The 20,034-nt window shown below is 39.3% G+C and overlaps 1 protein-coding gene across 5 annotated transcripts in view; it reads right to left on the bottom strand.

Annotated features, from left to right (window-relative positions):
• LOC129719123 (breast carcinoma-amplified sequence 3 homolog) overlaps window positions 1-20,034 on the bottom strand; it is a 52,788-nt gene that overhangs the window by 28,860 nt on the left and 3,894 nt on the right. For 3 of the 5 annotated variants that reach the window (XM_055670547.1, XM_055670550.1, XM_055670551.1), the window contains exon 1: window positions 13,099-13,723. The exons of the other annotated variants lie outside the window; for them this stretch is intronic. The gene's annotated coding sequence lies outside the window, so the exon portion shown is untranslated. Of the gene's footprint in view, window positions 1-13,098; window positions 13,724-20,034 lie in introns of those variants that run through there. 5 annotated transcript variants of the gene reach the window in all.

Genomic DNA, 20,034 nt, shown 5'->3' with positions numbered 1-20,034 from the left:
CTAGTAACGACCCTTCATTCTGGCGAAGGAATGTTGGGAAATTGTACTACTTCAGACTATGCAACCTTCTCCTTCTCTCGCTCGGTCACTCTTTTCAATATGCTCTAAATTAACATTTTTTCATCAACCCTCCTCCCAGAAACAAGTTTTGGTAACACCACAACACTGTTTTCAAAGCTGCAAAAACATGATAGAAATTATTTTAACCAAAAAAATATTTTGAAGCCCTAGTAGGTACCTTCAGCAAAGTTAAATTATTAATTATTCTTCAATTTATATAAGTTGTAATTTCGTGATTAATCCACCTAAAATTGAGAAGCAAATTTAACTTTTTTCATTTCTGCATATAGAAATTTACTTTGTTCGGCAAAATTGAAGCACATTCTATCAGAAAAAACTTTGTCGAAGAGACCGTAGTGTGCTATCTGCCTATTTAAATGGACTTCTGTGGAGTTTCCTATACATTACCACTAAAAATCAATTTTTCCAATATAACATTTACTGGTGATTTTCTACAATTTTTCAATGTTCTACAATGTTGTTTGCTATAACGAAACAAACAATTTCTCATCGTAGAAAGTTTATTTTTATCTCTCATATTTCTTTGGTTATTGACAATTTTTATCAAAACAATGCACTAATTTACTAACAGATATCTACAACATCTGCAAATATCTGCAGAAAAACTCATTTTAATATTAAAATATAAGTGGAACTTCATTCAAAGCAGATATACCGCACTGCATCAAATTTCGAACACTTGAGCTGCCGGTACCCGGATAACTGTCCCATAATGAAAAACAACATGTTGAGAAAACGGCGATTGAATATTATCCGTGAAATTTCTGATGTCCAGCTATTTTAAGCAATAACATCCAAAACCAATGACCAGAACAGTGTTATGGCACCATAAGTTCAACGTTGAGAACAAAAAACCATGGATGGAATTGGTTTTACGTTACATAATTCCTAAAAAAACAATATGGAACTAAATATGCGGGTACATTTCAAAAGTTCTCGCATATTTTGTCCCATCACATATTATATATAATTCAACCAGCAACCGGCAGTATCACTGGCAGCGTAGATTGTACTAAAGAAAAACAACATTAGTATAGCTAATTGAATGACATACTTCTATAGGCCTAAAATTATCCGATATACACTAATCTGGAGCAAAATTATATGTTCGCAGTTCGTACCACTATGCAGTGAGACTGTAATGCGGGTACTTTCAATATGGGACAAACACAACTTGGTATTTTTTCCATGTTTTTCCATACAAAAGTATCAATTTCAGATTTTTTTCGGAAAATATGATAACAATTGAGTCGATTTCCGATGATAACTCAAAAGTGACAAAAATCATTATGGGACAGTTATGCGGGTACTGGCAGTAAGCTATGATGTAACTTCTTTCACTATAAAATCAACGAAAAATGAACTTTCTCATCGATCTTTAAGGTTTAGCATGTTGGTTATTTTATTGTTGTTGCAATTAAGTGTTATTTATATAGATTTAAACACGTTTTGTACATGAAAACAAGGAGAAAGCAGAAATCGGCTTCGATTCAAACTCCGAACACTTCAACGCAATCGCTAAGAGATAGATAGGCAAACAGTTTGAATACTGACTGTCACTTTTTTCAACGCTTGCTGATTCGCTGGAAGTGGCCCTGCAGTAGGGGAGAACCGTACAAGACGCACCAGTTGGGTAAGATGGCCCATGCTATTAATTCCTCAAAATACTTACACATGTGGCTCTTTATGACAAAATTCTTCGCTTTTCTCATAAAAACCCAGTTTCTCTACAGTTATCATATAAAAAAGTGTGCCACAATGACTGAAATACTCAAAAAACTGTGCAATTGGCTGTGGCTCTGTCCAACATGTAATTATTCATGAATTTTATTTAAGCTTTCATGATTAACTGACTAGTAAATAATACAAAAAACTATGGTTCCCCTAACCTCTACACTTTTGGAGTTTATAATACTATGAGTGTTGCAAATTATTTCACTAACTCCCGTTAACTTTTACCTAAAAACAATCAAAATTAAAATTGGGGCAGAATGCACTATGAAGAGCTTGCAGGAGATTGCTTGACAACTTAGAGCATGTTCCATTATTTTTGATTTTACTTTCGAGACTTCAAGCGCTTCTCACTTCGCGTGCTGATTTCTGCTAGTGGCATATTAGCCACCTGCTTTGGAGCATACTGACCTTTGTTGTGGTGCGTTTTGGTCCCGGGCTTGTTTGGCGGCAATGGTAATTTTTACCAGAAAAGACATTGAAATCGAGTATTTTATAATAAACTTTGTCATAAACATACAATAAATAGATACTACAATCATCCTACACGTTCAATATCGCTTTGAAATGATTTGAAGCGCTGTAAATCGCGAAAATGCTTAACTGGTGCGTTTTGTACAATCCTCCCCTAAATAGCTATACATCACTGAGTGAAGGACATTCCGCTGTCTCCTGCATAGTAGGGTGTACCAAAAAAAACGATGTTGAAAAAGTCAAGGTGCTCAGCCCTAAATTGAAAAATGTTATTTATAGCATTTTTGTAGAACATTTCGACATTTCGAATCTAAAAGGTCGTTTTCAGGTTGCCCAAACGTGATTTATGAAAAATGACTTTTTAAGCTACAAACCCACTTTTTTGCACTTTTTTCAATTCTGTTCGATTCCTACATTTTTTCGTACCTTTTTTTATTTTTGTGGGTTAGTTTTTGAATATTTTGCCTGGTTTGGTTCAGCATTGTATTCAGTTTTTTGACTCCCAGAGCCCATCAAACATCACGAAAAAATTATTTTTTTATTAATTTTTAGATATATGATATTTCATAATTTGCAAGGGAAGAAAATTCAGCATTGCTTCAAGAACGTGTTTGCGGGCTTTAGAAAGTCCAATTGTAATTTATACTTGGCAGGAGGAACGAAACAGTTTACTTCGAGCTGGTGCATTTCGTAATAGCTTCTGACCCATGTGGGTAATTGGCTTCGGACCTAGCGTACTTGGCTAGCTCTCCTGCTCACTGCAAACGTACGGGAGGCTAGACTTGACTGCTCTGTCGTTTGTCCGTGACTCGCTGGTGTCCTAGATGCCATCTGCATGACGAGTTTTTTGATGGTTAAACGGTTGACAGTGCAGCCCAACCTTTTTTTACTTTCCTTCATAATACCGTTTGCGTGGCCCACCCACTTGTCGCGTTAGTGCTCTCCGTAGAAATTTGAAACAATCGCACGGGTTTATTCTATTACATGATCATTCATTCGTGGTTGGTAAACGGCTGGGCAATGCGTACCACGAGTACACGCGTACTATTTGGTATATAATAGGCCCCAGTGTGGTTCAAAGTATAATGCCCAGCAACTCCTATGCTCCTACCTCCACGTGGTAACGACTGGGATACGAGCAACCAAAGGAAGATCGGAAAAACGGTGGAAACTTGGTCGTATGCTGACAGGTAAGGAGGAGCTGTTCTCCTAGGAGAGCAGCTTGCCTGAGCGTCTGTTCTTACTACTATGGGCGGCTCAAACAGCGTCTTATCCGGAGCGGACGACTGAATTATAAAATGCGGTGTCTCGCCAGTAACACCCAAAACGGCAGCTCCGTCGCGAGACTAGACATCCACAGCCCTAGTAAGGTAGCATGCCGGAAAATTAAAGTACTGCGAACAATCAAGAATTGAATACGAAACGGAACAATCGATAAAGACCTGAGCGACGAAATAAGGACGACGATCGGAAGCTCGTTACATGGAACTGTAGATTGCTGAACGGCCGGGGTGGGGATTAGATTCTGATGCATCAGCTAGAACTCCGCCACTTTGACATCGTTGCACAGACAATGAGCTGAGTACAGGCTTTGTAGTGCTGGGCAAGATGCAGAGTCGTGTGATCAAGTGGCAGGCGATCAGCGACAGAATAAAAGGCCGGTTCTACAACAACACTATCCTTAATGTACACTGCCCCCACGAAGGAAGAACCGGTGTCGAGAAAAAAGCGTTCTACGCACAGCTGGAGAAACTCTACGATAGTTGTTCACGTAGAGACATCAAGATTGTCATCGGGAAAATGAACGCTCAGACCGGTAAAGAAGACATATACAAACTGGTGATCGGCCTGCATACCGTGACGAATGACAACGACCAGCGGTGCGTCAATTCTCAGCTTCCCGAGGACTGGCAGTCCGAAGTACCTTCTTTCCCCGAGAGGACATCCACAAAACTGTTCATGTTCTCATCGACGGCCGGTTCTTCTCAGACATTACAAACGTACGCACCAACCGCTGTGCGGATATTGGCTCGGACTACAACCTAGTTGGGGTATCATCAAGCAGCTCCGGGACTCCCAGGTCGACAGGTGGTTTGCGACGGCGGAGGAAACTTACGCCCGTCAGGAAGCCGAGCCGGACGAATCGGCCCGCGAATAAACGCGTCGAAAATGAAAATCATGCGAGCGAGGAGGCACCAAGAAAACCAACATCAGCGACGGTCGACAAGTTTGTGTTTTTGGACTGACTGGTGACCGCCGCAATAACACCAGCAAAGAGATCCAGAGATGCATCCAGGCTGGAAATGGTGCCTACTTTTCACTTCGGAAGACACTCCAATCGAGTCAAGTGCGCCGACGCACGAAGTGGACGCTGTACAAAACCCTGATAAGACCGGTAGTCGTCTATGGGATCGAGACAACAACGCGTCGCACGGAGGACCTCAACGCTCTTGGAGTTTTCAAACGAAAGGTGCTGCGGACTATCCACGGTGGAGTTCAAACGGGCGACGAAAAATGACGACGGCGCATGAACCCGCCGCTTAGATAGAATCCCATCTGGCGAAAGTCAATAGGTTGCGGTGGGCTGGTCACGTCGTAAGGATGCCGGACGACAACTGTGTTAAATCACTTCTTCTTAGCAACCCTGCCAGCATCAGAAATAGGGGGTCACAGCGTGCACAATGGCTCGACCAGATCCAAGGAGACTTACGGGTGTTGAGACGCCTGGGGAACTGGCGGAACACAACCCAAAGTCGAGCAGCTTGGCGACAACTTCTTGATACAGCACGAGCCACCACGGTTCTCGTCTGATTGGTAAGGTAAGTAATAAATCATTAGAAAACATTTTTCTGAAAATGATTAAATAATAGAAAACAAGTTTTGTTCCGTGCAGTGGCTCCGTTTAAACTATCTCACCGAATCTCGTCAACCTCACTCTTCTGACAGTCAGTGGTAACTTTGTTTACGCTTTAGACTGTGTGCTTTTTTCTGGTGGAGCAATCGTGTGCTTAGTGGAAATTCTGCTCAATTCAGTTCTTAGTCTGCTGGCACCTTACGCAAAACATTTAAAGGACATTTTGGTCACAATTTAAATGATCTGCTATAATTGAGAACTAAACTGCATCGCACAGGTAAACAAAGTTTCCAGTATCTGTCAAACTCAGAGACGTGACGTCACCGTGCATGGTCTATGAGAGGTAAGGCGTAGATTCGTTTTCAAGCAAACGATCAAGCTTCCATGATATACTGGAAGAAGGGTATTTATCGCAGTTAAGCTGAGTTAAAAATTAGCGTTAACCATCTACTTCTAATTTTACAACTTCCACGACTGTTGTCTTAGTTGAATCTTGATCCAAAACTAGATATTTTGAAAATTCATCATTCTAGATTAAATATCAGTATTTGTAGTAAGTTTAATAGTTCAACATGCATTTTAATGGGGGCTAGCTATATGGGCCAACTAGTTTTTGAATATTTTAGCAGTAAGTTTGATCATTTTTAACTTGTTTCATGACATTTTGTTCATTTTTCATTTGTAGTCATAATTTTTAACATGTTTTGCCTATTTTTATAACTCTTTTGATTTTTCTACCAGGTTTTTGAACTTTTTGAGAATTACATTTTTTTAATTCAGTTTTTCATCAACATAAAACACTACACGAATATGTAACATTTATTTGCAAAACTTCGACTCATTTATGGTTTTGCCATTGATTCACTAACAAGTTTTGTTGCCTATCCTCGGACCGGAGTTGAATCGGATCAAAACGAAAACGAGCCTTCAGACTCATTTCGATTTGCGACCGAAATGTAAATTTACTCGTATGACAAAAACTATCGTACCAAAAGAATGCTTAATTTCAAATGTAATACAACTTTCCGAACAAGATAAGCGGCAATACACCCACTGAAAAATTCTCTGTCTCACTGTCGTGTGAAACGGTTCGAGCGAAAAAAAATGTTTTAGTCAACTTCACGCCTTTCATACGGGACTCTCGTCTTGCTGCTTATTCAGAGCCAGGGTCAGCGTGGGACGATGATGTGACCAGGCCCCGATATATTGAATTTGAACTTTTGAACCTTGATTTCGGTTGAACCAGCCGCCTTTGGATAGTATTAATTTACGATGTAAAATCATTTCCCCTAAGGTGGAGCCATTATTTGGCTTTAGATAATCCATAAGGGAACATACTTAAATGACGTAGCATTTTGTTCATGACTTTTAAGCCCCCCTCCCCCCTCGTAGCATTTGGTCACAAAAATTAAACCCCTCCCTGAAAAAAAGGTAGCATTCGATTACCCCTCACCCCTCTCCACTTCTGAAAAAACGTACAAAAATACAAGTAGTCAGGTTTTTTTACGCGTTTTTTTATACGCGGACTTTTTTACTAGGTTTTTTCTACGCGGATTTTTGAATTAACGCGTTTTTTTACGAGGATTTTTGAATTAACGCGGTTTTTTTTATGCGATACCTTTTTCGCGAATTTTCGAAACAACGTGGGTTTGAAACCAGAAACGTTTAAGTGTTCATCTAGTAGAAGACTTAGTCCAAAAAAAAACCACCGCCCTCCGAAAGATCCGTAATGACCGTCAAAGAGGATAATTTTAAAAACTGGTTCTAGAGCGTCTCGGGTTTTTTAAAAGCCCTTCTTGCTGGTTAACTTTACGCGAATTTTTGAATTAACGTGATTTTTTTTACTCGGATTCTTGAATTAACGCGGTTTTTTTACGAGGATTTTTCAATTAGCGCGTTTTCTTACGCGGATTTTCGAATTAACGCGGTTTTCTACGCGGTTTTTTTACGAGGTACACATCCCCCGCGTAATAAAATCCATACAAAAATACTTGAAAAAAAAAACTGTGTCTAATTCAATTTCTTTACAACTTATAGACTCGTGACTTCATCTTCTGTTTCGAAGGGCTTGTGTTTTGGTATAAGGAGTAAAGGTGTTTAAACAACTTACACACTTAACTGCGTAATGCTTTCTCGGTAAAGTAAAATACCGAACTACTTGAAAATATTTTAGTTTACCGTTGTTCGGTAAAAAAATTACTGAGAAATCGGAAACTCAACGTATTTACCGCAATATCGTGAATTTGTTTACCGAAAAAATCCATAAAACCGAAAACTTCCGAGTTCAGTAAACTGAAATACCGAATCTCGGAAACCTGACATTATTTAACCGAGATTTCGTCGAACAAAAACGCTCTTACCGAGATTCCTGAAAACTGAGCTGTCAGAATAACGCGTGTTTCAGGACACACACTAACAGTTTTTTCGTGTCCGGGTTTGGAAAAAAAGGTGCAGAAAGGCTGATTATTATTATATAAAAAAATCTGCAATGATCTGATTGACTGAAATATTGAGTAAGTATACACTATTTAATAATTTTCACTATTGAAAGCTACAAAAAACAACGATCTTTGTATTCCAAACAGATTGTGTGTTAGGAAATCCAAATGATTTCCTGCAATATCGCTGCAGATTTCGCTGCAATACTTTGTGTAATGTTTTAGTTTTTTTTTAGCATACATTTTTTCTGCAAAAAAATCAGTCTTTAAAAAAAAATGCCACGTCGATTTTACTACAACCACCCCTCCCCCCTTGTCACAGCTTGTCACAAAATGATGATATCCCCCCTCTCCCCATAAATGATACGTCATTTAAGTATGGTCCCTAAAAACGCACCAATAAACAGTGTATACCAGTATTTTAATCAAAGAAAAACTACCAAATCTGCTGGAACAAAGAAACTGCATTGTCTCGACGCTGCTACTACTGCTACTCCGCAGTAAGCAGACAAAATCGATGGGGCTGTGCAACAGGAGCAATGAACAGCAGCAGACAACAAACAACCAAAAACTCGACGAGAGCAGTGCGTAAAAAAAAATCAGCAATAAAACGCAGTGAACCACACAGACCGGAGCTCTGATGATGAGCTTTGCGCAGATTGGGCCTCTCACCTGTTTACCGAAATGAGACACACACACACGCCGACCGTGGTCTCGCCGTCCTGGCCATTGCTCCTGGTTTCGAGCGAAAGACAGGTTTGGCAAACTGTAGGAAGAAGTTGCTACATAATAAAATATAATTTGTATACTAGGTTGATTAGATTTGAAGTTGAAACTTATCATCAAAAAGTGGAGTCTTAAAATCCAATGATATTGCATCAGCTTATTGTGAGAGATAAAGTTAATATCAGTTTCTTTCAAGATTATTTCTGAGTCCCTCCTTGGCTCTTCCAAGACTTATTGGAGGCTTTCAAGTTTATTATTCTGTGTCAAGTATTTTCTGTGTTGGTCTTTTCTAACCTTTCGAAGGAAAATCCAAACGTTTTCAAGTATAAAAGATAATAAATCTGGCTTTTTTTGTAGATGACGATTTGATTTTACATGTAGGGAAAATAGAATTTCCCTCGCAAACAAGAATTTAATTACTTTTTTTTAGTGAAGATGCATGAGGATAATAAAGATACAGTATCTGAAATCAAAAAAAAACTACTGAAAAAACAAAATATTAAGGCAAAATAAGATTGATTTTTTCTAACTCAAATCAACACTTCGTGAGAAGTATTAATCACTGAAGGATGGAACCTGCGAGTAGAGAAGGATAAAAACAAAAACAACACAACAAGAGGAAATCGTCCAGACAGACAGAGCACTTAACTACAAACTCTCTTCGATAGCGAAGTAGAATGGAAGGTAATCAGGTTTATTGCACAAGCAAAACGACGTTCGTGGCCCGAGGAACTTTTGCATTGTGAGTTTTTGTTGCTGTTTTTTTTTTGTTTTCTGTGTGCGCTTCCGCCCCGTTGCCGCACGATTGCGTTCTTTAGTTCGGGATATACTTTTTGCAGCTAATGCTGTTTCGAATTGCCTAAACTTGTTCTACGGCTGCTGGTGCAGCTGCCTTCTATCCTTTTGTCTGTCCAAGGCGGGTGACAGGTTCCAGTTTACTGGCTGCTGCACTAATAGGGTACGAGGACTGATGTTGGTGTGAAAATTTCAAAACCAGCTTTTAACGCGATAATATTAAAAGAGATCATTAATTACGATGACGACTTCTTTGCTTTCTGCATGCGCAATTTTAAGCCAGCAAGTAAAACACAGCAACAATATGAAACCCCTCCGTGCACAGATGTTTTTCCTGTTTGCCATATGATATAGATAGGGAAGAGTATGTTTTCTGTGGTGGTTCTGACTTGCGATGATGATGATGTTGGTGTTGGTGGTGTTGACTGATGATAATGGTCTTCGTACTTCCCAGCCAAACTGATTCAAAACAAAGAGCAGCACGTAGCCGTCAGCCGTTGGTGAGAGTGAGCGAACCCTCAACTCCCCTCAACCCATCCCCAACCACCCTGGCAGAAACCACCCACAATGGGAGCGATCGAACGCACACAACGACAACGAAGTAGGCTAGCGAATACAAAAACATTCGCGAAACCACAATCTCCCCTTTCCAGCTGATCGGTTCAAAATATAATGCGTTCTCCATGATGAAAACTTTTTGACAAAGCAAAAACATGAGGAGAGAGAGCGTCGGGCGACGCTGGTGGGTTGGGGAGAGCGGCATTAGCAGGAAAAAAAATGGTTGTGAGTGATGCTCCTAGAATCGGGCGAAAAGAAACTTGAGATATATAAAATAAATCAAGTCACTAATAGATCCGATTTTACATTGCTCGTACGTTAGCAGCAGCAACAGGATCGTTAAATTAAACAACTGCAACTTTGTATGCACCTATCATCGGGGGAGACGAAGATTGAATAAATATTTTTAGTTGTCTGTTTCATGACTCGAGGGATAACATTTTTATGAGCCAGCAGCGACAGAGAAATACTATGCTTTCAAAACACGATTTGTTTCTTTGAACGAAGTGGTTTTTTACACTCTTTGAACTGAATTTAATACTCAACACTTACAGTTGTAGCGGGATTTTTTCTGTAAAAGTTTACAAAGTCTCCAGACACAAACGATCCGTTTGTTCAGTGACTTACGTATTTTTATTCTCAGTCTCCTCTTGAACTTCTTTTTAGGAATCTCCTTTGTTTTTTTTTTTTTTTTCAATACATCAGTTTTTATTGCGCACTAACAGGTTTACAAATTGTTCAAAAAGACTGTTTCAATCTTTCCGAAAAACTTTTACCTTAGAGACATCAAATTAGTCGGAGTTCATGTAAGAAAACTTAAATTGACCTATTGGGACGGGAAGACTCTGTCAATTTTTTATATTGACACAGAGAATATCATAGGGAATGACTGATGGTTTATTCATGTCGTCTGTGCTAAGATTGGTCGCGTGTGATTGGTTCATTGTTCACGTAAAATTGTCCTTGGAAGTTTTTATCAATTTTTACCGCTGAGCAATGAAACAATGATGATAACTAGCGTATTACTAAACTGTCCAACATTTTATCTATCCAACAACATCTTGGTTATTGTTATCCATTCTGTGGTTATGCTGTTATCATCGTTTGAAATCTGACGGAACATTTAGCGGTTTCATTTTCAATCTTACAGAATGCATTCCAGAATAGAAAACAAAGACGTAGTCCCAGGGCAAAATCAGCAAAGTTGTTCCATCAATTATTTTCCATATAATAGAACTTGCAATTTTGTGAACAATTCACCTAAAAATGAGATACCTGTCTGCTTATTTTTGCATATAAAAATCCACTTTGCTCGGCATAGTTGTGCATTTTTTCCATCAAATCTACAATTAAGTGTGGTGTCTTAATCTTCAATTAACTGAGGTCGACAATGTTGTTACTTGTAAAATTTGCCTTAAAGTTACCGAACAAATTGGATTTTTATATCAAGAGAAATTCGTATCTCACTTTTAGGTAAATTAGTCGCTAAATTTTGTAACATAAGATGAATAAAAAGGCACGATACACGAAATAAAAAATCACAGAGAAGCCCAAAAAGGCTAGAAGAGCAAAAATTGAGTTTTTGATAGTATTTTTTCCTAAAACTTATTGAGAATAACACGGTTAAATACAGGTTTTGTCCTACCCGGACGAAAAATATACGATTCGCATAGACTCTCTAGGATTCCGTCTTTGAAAAGAATTCCTTATGGCTCTAGGATTCTTGAAAGAGAATCCCGAGTGGGAATCCTCCGGATCGTGTTTGCGATTCCTTTCACGATTCCGTCACCGAGTTAAAGGTATCCTGGGGATTCTTACTCAGGATTCTCTGCGTGTTAGTAAGAGTAGAGCTCAGACTGAAAAAAATATAGCTTTTTGAGCATTGCTATGAATTTCTGTGCCCCAAGCAAAGATAACTTTTTCAGAGACTTAAATTAGTTTTTCCTTAAGCAAAAGTAGAAGCGACGAACCCGATAAGCAATCACTCTACAGTCTTTTGACGCACTTCTGCATTTACTAGGGGCACCAAAATTCAACCTTTTTTTTCCTCTTGTCGACTAGTAAATTGCAATCATTTTTGAAACATTTTTGGGACATTCTAGAAATATTCCTGAATCATTTTAAAGATATTTTTTGGATAGTAAGGGATACTCAGAGATTTTTTTTTGGGACTTGAGGTATCATAAGATTTTTTGGGACACTTGAGAGAATTTTTCCAAACATTGTTGATACTTTTTTCGAACATTTTAGTTCATCGTTTCTATCAGGGATATTTTACAACCTATTTTAAAATTTTATGAGACATTTCTGAGATATCTTCAAGACATTGTTGGATCATTGTGGGTACAATTTTGGTATTTATTACAGAACATTTTGAGTCAATGTCGAATGATTTAGACAAAGTAAACTCCATATTCGGTCTTTTGACAACGTTTTACCGAGTTTTGTAAAATTAATTAGCCAGTATATCAGTTTTTGTTCGAATGACAGATTGGACTAGCAGCAGGCAAGTTCCAATGAGTTTTTTCAAAACATTAAATTGCATTTTTGTCAATATCCTACGTAAATTTAGTATAAAATTACCAATTAAACACTTTTCGAGCCCAGTCAGCGGAAATTTCACAATCACTCGGGCATAGAGAGAGGAGGTTCGGTACGGTTCATAATTGACCTCATCACAGAGAGACAACGGTCCTCACGCCATGCCATGGCTCAGCAGGCTTTTGTTTTGGTCATACCCAAAGCAACACTTGAAGCCCCGTTACTTCGCGTCAGCGTGATGTTTTTCGTCTCTTTGTTTTGCGCGCTTAGTCGACGAAACGATATTTCAGCTGGTTTTATGGCTGTGTGTGTGCGTGTGTTTGTTGCGTTCCCTGCCCTGCCCTGCCCATACCCCTGAACAATTCCATCTGTGCATGGAATAAGAGAGGACAGGACAGACTGCTTCGAGAGATGATAGCTTGCAGTAGCAAACAAAAGTTTAGTCAATGTTTTGCTTACAGTTCCAATCATCCGTCCCAAAGGGGGCCTCTGTCCTGTAGTGGTGAGTTTTCCATCGACAGCAGCCACCAACACATACCTTTCCCTAGCATGTATTGGTACTAGATCTGACAAATAGGAAAACGACTTGAAAAAAAAAAAAACAGATTGAATGAAGGACAAAGAGACGATAAGTGGACCCAGAAATAAAATTTTGGTCTGTCCTCCATTCTAACTATTCGCCTCAATTTGTACCTTAACTATAGAGTGTTATCTCTTAACACAATTTCCACCGTTCCATCGACCAGAAAAAAGTCGACGTTATTTTCGCTCTCTGCCTGCTAGATTGAATTTTTCCTCCCCCTCCCCTGGTAGAGGCCATTTTTGTGCAAATTCTCGATTTCATCGGAAATTTCGAAACAAGGCTAAAAATAGAGGAAATCGTTCAAAGTTGATACTCACTCTTACTGTGCACTCAACATTCATATTTTTTCTCTGTTGTTCCGAAGGAAAAAGCCCCGAAAAAGATGAAATTGATCAAAACAAAAACTGCGTCATCGTTTTTTTTTTTCCTCGGGTTCAAGTTGCTTCGACTGAAAGATTGGGCTCCTGCTGGGCGGTCCTGGCGTTGCCTAACACACTGTGCGTCGTTGTTTTTTGCCTAACCTTTTCCCACAGCTTGGACAAAACTTCTCGCACACTGACCTCCAGGAAAAACCAGGGAAAAAACAATGGCGTTCCGATTTTCTGCAAATCCACTTTTCTTTCTCTGCGCTTCTGTCAAGGGCACCTCCCTTGTTTGCAATTGCTACTTTGCTTCTTCTTCTCCCTTTGAACTGATCTCGCGCACCTTCTCGAACACAGCAGCACTCGTACCTACAACACACTTCTCACATCCAAAAAAAAAAAAACACCAACAATCGCCGACCACGGAGCCCAGATAACTTCCTGCTACTTTAAGGACGCCCACGGAAGTGTCTTGGATTTTTTTCTTCTTCTTCTTAGATATCTGGATAAAAGACACGAACGTATGAAAAACCTCTTTGCTGCTCTGTGGAACAAAAGCCTCTGTCTATGGCTGGCTGGTTGGTAGACCAACAGCAGCGCAGCGTTCGCTCTGTTTGCAGTGACTCAATCTCCCGCTCCCTGTTTTCTCTCTCGAAAAGACTACACATACATTCACACTAGCAGACAGGCAGACCAATCGATTCTTCTATGTTTTCTCTCTTGGTGTGATTGTTTTCGCTTTCCACTTTGATTCGTATTCGAACGCCTCGGTGGAATATAATTTTAGGCGTCAATTTCCAACATTTGCAGCATGTATTATTTATTGTACCGTCGATTTATTATATTAACGATAATAACATTTTCTTCAGGGTGAAAATAGTTAGAAATAATAAGTTCGCACACATGTTAAGGTAATGTTTCTCTCTAAGGGGCCAAAGTCGTGATTCGTCATTACCTGCGCGACCACATGGAATTTCTCCCAGTTGCGAAATCAGCTTGAAATCTGGTTCAAACGGGGATTTTTTGACGTTATCATACAAAAAGCTACGAAAAGTAATTGGAATCAAATTCTTTCCTACGGTTTATATTAATGATATTTAAAAAAAAAAGAAAAAAACAATCGGGAACACCCATTTTTTAAAACATTTAAATTTTGCAGATATCACCAAATTGAATAACCCTGATTGGTACAGGGTGTCACCATGAAAGTGATACACACATTTGAGTGCCTTTTTACGGGACCCTGTTAATCAGCTGAGCTTGTTTTGATTGCGACACTTGTTTGTAGTTTACTATAATCGGTAAAGAGAGTGTTTCACATTTTACAGAGGAAAATTGCAATGGATTCAAGAAGAGAACAAACCAAGATTTTGTGTCTTGCTGGATTAAGCAACATACAGATCAGAAGGAAGCTGTCACACATCTGAACTTGAGCAGATTATTCGTGTACACGTCCATCAAACGATTCGATGAAATTGGCACCAGCAGAAACCAGGTAAAAACATAGTGTGTGAACTGCAGTGGTGATCAAAGCGGTTAAAACACGTATCCGGCAAAATCCAGTACGGGGTTAGCAAGAAAAATGACTCGTGAGTCATAACACTATGCCTCAAATTATCAAAAAAGACCTTGGAGCAAAAAGAACGCTACTCACAACATATTTTTTTTATTTATTTATTTATTTTTTTTTATTTATTTACGTTGAAGGCTGTTCTGAACAAGCAGAATGACCATGTGAGTGGAACGATTCCAGAATGCATCAGCTGTGATGGTTTGGGGAGCAATATCCAACAGAGGAAAGTTGCCACTGCTATTCAACAGGCGTGTGGTAATAAGGAAGAGTACTACCTACAACACGTCATTAAAGACCACTTGCTACCTTGTGCCAAGAAATTATGTGGAGTAGAAAGTTTTTGCTTTCAACAGGATTCAGCGCCAGTACATAAGGCATCGGTTGTTCTGAAGTTGTGTAACGAAAACTCACTGGGTTTTATCAGCATCCTCTCGCGATTTGAATCCATTGGACATTTGTGGGCACATGCTAAGAAAGCTGAGTGAAGTAGAACACATGACTTTGGACACTTTTAAGAACCGTTCGGTGAAAATCTGGGATGAAATGCCGATCGAATTCGTGCGTGCGGGTTGTGATAATTTTGAGAAGCGTTTGGGTGTCGTAATTAAATGCCAAGGCGAAATATTAGAATTGAACTGATTTAACTTTACTGCTCTACCATTATAAAAAAATGTGTTTCAATTTTACTGCATAAACAAAGTGTATCATTAACACGGTGATACTCTGAATATCAATTCGTCGTTTGTATTCCGGATTTTTACATGTTTTTGGCATCTTCTTTATGTGGCTTTTAAATTTACACGGATTAGCTCTCACAACCAGTAGACACACGAGATCAGGATTATTTCTTGTTGTTAATTCCTGTGAAAATCTTAAATCTGTTGACCTTTTCCTTATCATTGGGAAGTGGCATATAGATAACCTCCTCTAACTTCCCATTCATAATAGCTGTTCTTACATCTATTATATGAATGCAGTTTCATCTCATTACCCATGGAAAAAACTGTTCTAACTTTTTCCATTCTTGCAACTGATAGAAAATTTTTTGATTCCACCAGCTCACCTCGTTTTGACCTGGAGTCGCCCGAACTGCTGTCAAAACCCTTCTTTACTCGCTTGGATTTGACCCAGAGTTGACCTGGATTGCGCCTGCAAAACAGATAGGTTCGCACTGTAACTTTTGTCAGTTTTACGAGTGGGTTCACCAATACTTTTACATCGTATCTGTCAAAACGGTCAAAACACGCAGGTGATGCTGGGCAGTGGAATCATGAAACGCAAACGTGAAACAACTGCTGCAACAAATGTATTCGTTATGGAATCAATAGAATCGGATTTAGATCTAGATTCCGATTCCGAGTTTGAAAGTGCTTTAATCACAATTTTCAGTAAGCCATCGAGATCAAGCAGGAGTCTGGTGGCGATTATTTTTCAAGTGCCGTTTTATTTCTCTTTGAATGGTTTTGAATTGATTTTTAATTTGTGCCGCAGAAAATGACACGCCAAGTTGGTTTCGAATCTCTTTGGTAATAAACTTCCAAATGATCTTTTAATTCTTAAATTTTTTAAATGAACCCACAGAATCCATGTATTGCATGTACAAGTTGAGCAAAATATGTGCTTGTTCCTCAGTCCACGTCATTACTGTTTTTGATGTGGTTGCTTGTGAACATGCACATCGGTCGGGGCTGATATTTGACTACACTTTTCACTTTCTATTCACTTTCACTATTTAATTCTATCACTTTTCACTTGCAAATACGTATTTCGGCACTGACATAGTGCCTTGCGTCAGTGCTTATTTGGACTGTGTTTTTGTTGATATTTGAGCCTGTAGACCGAGCCACGTCATGGAACTGTGCCTCAACTACAACATGATCTGAAAAAATCGTTTGTTAAAAAACTCGCCAACTCAAAAATGAGACAAAAAAAGGCTGACCATATTTTCTAGGGACAAATGGGTACGAAAGAACGGGACACTTGGGAAAATCCATTTTCGCGAATTATTACTAACCAAAGCGACACAAACGAACCTCATTGCCTCATTCTGTAAAAAAATACTTAACCGGTAATGAAATTTTACGCAGTAGAACGTGATGTTTGTAAAAAAGGTCATATAAATTGCCATAGGAAAGATCGGAATCTTGTCTAACAAGCTCTCATGGTCTCAACTTGCAATCGGGTATTTTAATCAGCTCACATACCGTTCACGATTAAAACTGTTCTTTACTGGGCACATTACTACCAGCAAAGCACAACATGACTCAATAGCTTTAACAAGCTAAACATATTTTCAATGTCGTAAAATATTTGAACCCAACGGTTTGCAGCTATCATGTTCAGGAATGTTCTCATCTCTCTCTTCGTGTACTTGGATTTATTTGTACAGCACAACAATCATGTATTCAATATCTGAAACCTCATGAGAGGATTTGTTTTCAACTCTATCTACATCTCTACAGAATGATCAAATTGATCTCTGTAGAGTTTTCAAAGCCTGTATCCATTATTTGCATAACCCACAAAAACAAGTTTCTGTCGTTTTTCTTCGGTAACTTGGGCATAAGCCGTACTTCTAAATATTCTCAGATTGCACAAATCTGTTCGCTTGTTGAAGAACATTTCGTATGGAGTCTTGTTTTTCACAGGTCCCATCGTGGGGCCTATATTCGTGATGTAATGCAGTACTTCTCCCCACATTTCTTTTCGCATTCTGCTTCCATGTATCATTACCCGAACTTTTTCCACCAAAGTTCGATTAATTCCTTCACTTACACTTCTGCTGAAGTGAGTTTTCTCTTTTAGGCAAAGATTGATTCCCTCAACCATTTTATTCTCTACTAGTTTCTCTATGTCTGAAAAACATAAATGTTCCAGCCGCATGTGCAGCTTATTCTAGATTCTAGGATTCTAGACCAGGAATAAATAAGACACTGTACAGTGCATTCGGAGTAATTTCATTTATCCCAATTACATATTTCAATTTTATTTTTCCTAACTTCGTAACCCGAAGTTCCTGGTCTGATTTGGCAGTTGCTGTTGTTATTGGTTTAGCCAAAATTCGGACATCTTTCAGAAGTGCCTCGTCTCTCACCATGTGCTCTGTAGCCCCAGGGTCTATCCTCTCTCTCTTAGGGAGCACTGCCCGTACCCCCGCAATCATTGCGTCTCCAGCAGTCCTCTTGTTTTTCCTTTTCTCCTTTTTGTTTTTTGGATAGCGGGTTTTGTAATGTCCGTACTCCTGGCATCCGAAGCATTGAACGTCTTTTCTGGTGGATACGTTTAATGTCTTGAATTGGTTTGCTACACAATCCCCCATTGGAAAGCACAGTTGAAGCTGCTTTTACGTGATTTAAGGTATCTGTCACCGCGATCGTCACTGCACGAACCTTTTCACTGCACATGGGATTAGCGTTCATACGATCCATCTCTCTAATTATATGGTCATATTCCAGACTTTCGAATTCTCTCCTATTAAGAAAGAAAACTCTTTGGCTCATTTTAATTTGAGCTCCTTTGTCAATCTTCTGGTACGTGCGAGTTAGGATGTCCATATCCTGCTTGATGTAGGTAACAAATTTACTTAGCACGTCATTATTGACGGCCATCTCGATTTTGTAAATCGCGTCAATATCTTCCTCCCCTTTTACGGTACTATTCGACACGGGTAGCTTCGGGCCGGTGTAGCACCAGAACTTGGTATGGCGAAGACTTCCTCTTCCGGTGTGTGTTTTAGGCAGTGGATCAAGTTTTTCTTGGCCAGAACCAGGTGTTCCACCTGCGACTTCCAAGCCGCGAAGTTATTCTTCGTCCCAATAAACACGTCCGGTCTCCTCAAAAGAACTCCATCTGGACGGAAGATCTCTCGGTAGTCCGTGCAGTCAGGTGAGAAGAGGCAAGCGGTTATAGAGTGATGTTCAAAGGTCTCAGCAAGGAGATTTTAGTTAGTAGGGAAGAGACGTTGGATCAGGATTTACCTTGATTAATGGTGCGATCATATGAACGATGACAAGCGTCTTTCTATACAGCTTTCAAAAGCATACAAATGTTCACGAAGTTTTACAAAAAACGAGCGATGAAGTAAAACCCAGGTCGGACTCGATTATCCCGGGCTCGATTATGCGATTATGATTTCTGCAACCTGCTTTTGCTTTCGGGTCACGGTTTTGAAGCGGTGGTGAGAGAAAATGCTCTTCCTAACATTTCGAAGCAAAAGTTGTCTTTCTAATCGTAGTTGTTTTTTTCGGCCCACGCGATGAAAATGTCAATGCTGGCCAATTCTCTTTCCTTTAGAATTAGTTTGCAGTTTTCGTCTGGATCATTACCAAGCGTTGAAATGTTAATAGCTTCAATGTTACTCTAACCTTCACCTTCATGAAAACTGGTATCATGGTTCAGCACAGCATTGACTATGTCAGCATCACTCATCACTTCGAATTCCGCGTTCTCCTCTTCATTATAGACCAGGTTCACCTTTTCTGTAACAGCTCGTTGAATCATAGTCAATCGTTCCTTCATGATCGACAGTACATCATCTTCATCGTCGAACTTCGGCTCGTTATACAGTAATCTGCAGTGCTTAGAGATCGATTCAGCTGGGACTTCCTGGGTAACTTGCCTCATCAATTTATGACTGGGACGCTCGGTAACTTGCCTCATCAATTTATGACTGTAACTGGCTTTTATCCTTTGAATTATGCATTGGTCCATTGGTTGAAGCAATGCAGTTGTGTTGTGGACTGATGTTGGATGACTCGATTTTCCTATATTCATGAGCGGCAGCTTGAAAGATCCTTCTGCATTACAACACGGCATGAAGGTTACTCGTTTCTTGTTTCCTTTTTAACCCGGAGCTGATTACTTATCACGTGCAACAAACGTGAATGAAGGTGTACACTTGTAATATAAACCCTCTCATCATCAGCGTTCAATGTCTTGCTTTGTTTGCTAACGCATTGGACAATTTTACTTCAGTGATTTTCAAAAAGCTGATCTTTCGAATGTACCCTCGCCTTCCACGAAACTGTCCTTCACCATACATTTTATGAAAAAAATTGTGGATTGAATTTCCATCATATGTTGACTGACAGGTATGTGTCGTTCTCGTTTTTGCAAAAACCACATGTATGAAGCGTTGTCTAGTGATGGATACTTTGGATTCTTCGTAGACTTGCAGTTTTCTATAAATTATACAAAAAAGTACAGAGACCATGTCGGTACTGAATACCTTCATTAGTTAATACATATCTATTGATGTTTGATTTCAAGAAATTTTCTCGCTCAAATTGTTTCTGTTTGCCTTTATATCATGTGCGGTT

This window comes from Wyeomyia smithii, chromosome 1, assembly GCF_029784165.1.
Source record: "Wyeomyia smithii strain HCP4-BCI-WySm-NY-G18 chromosome 1, ASM2978416v1, whole genome shotgun sequence".
NCBI lineage: Eukaryota > Metazoa > Arthropoda > Insecta > Diptera > Culicidae > Wyeomyia > Wyeomyia smithii.
The sequence above is the reverse complement of the archived record's forward strand: the minus strand, read 5'-3'. Positions and strand labels throughout refer to the sequence as shown.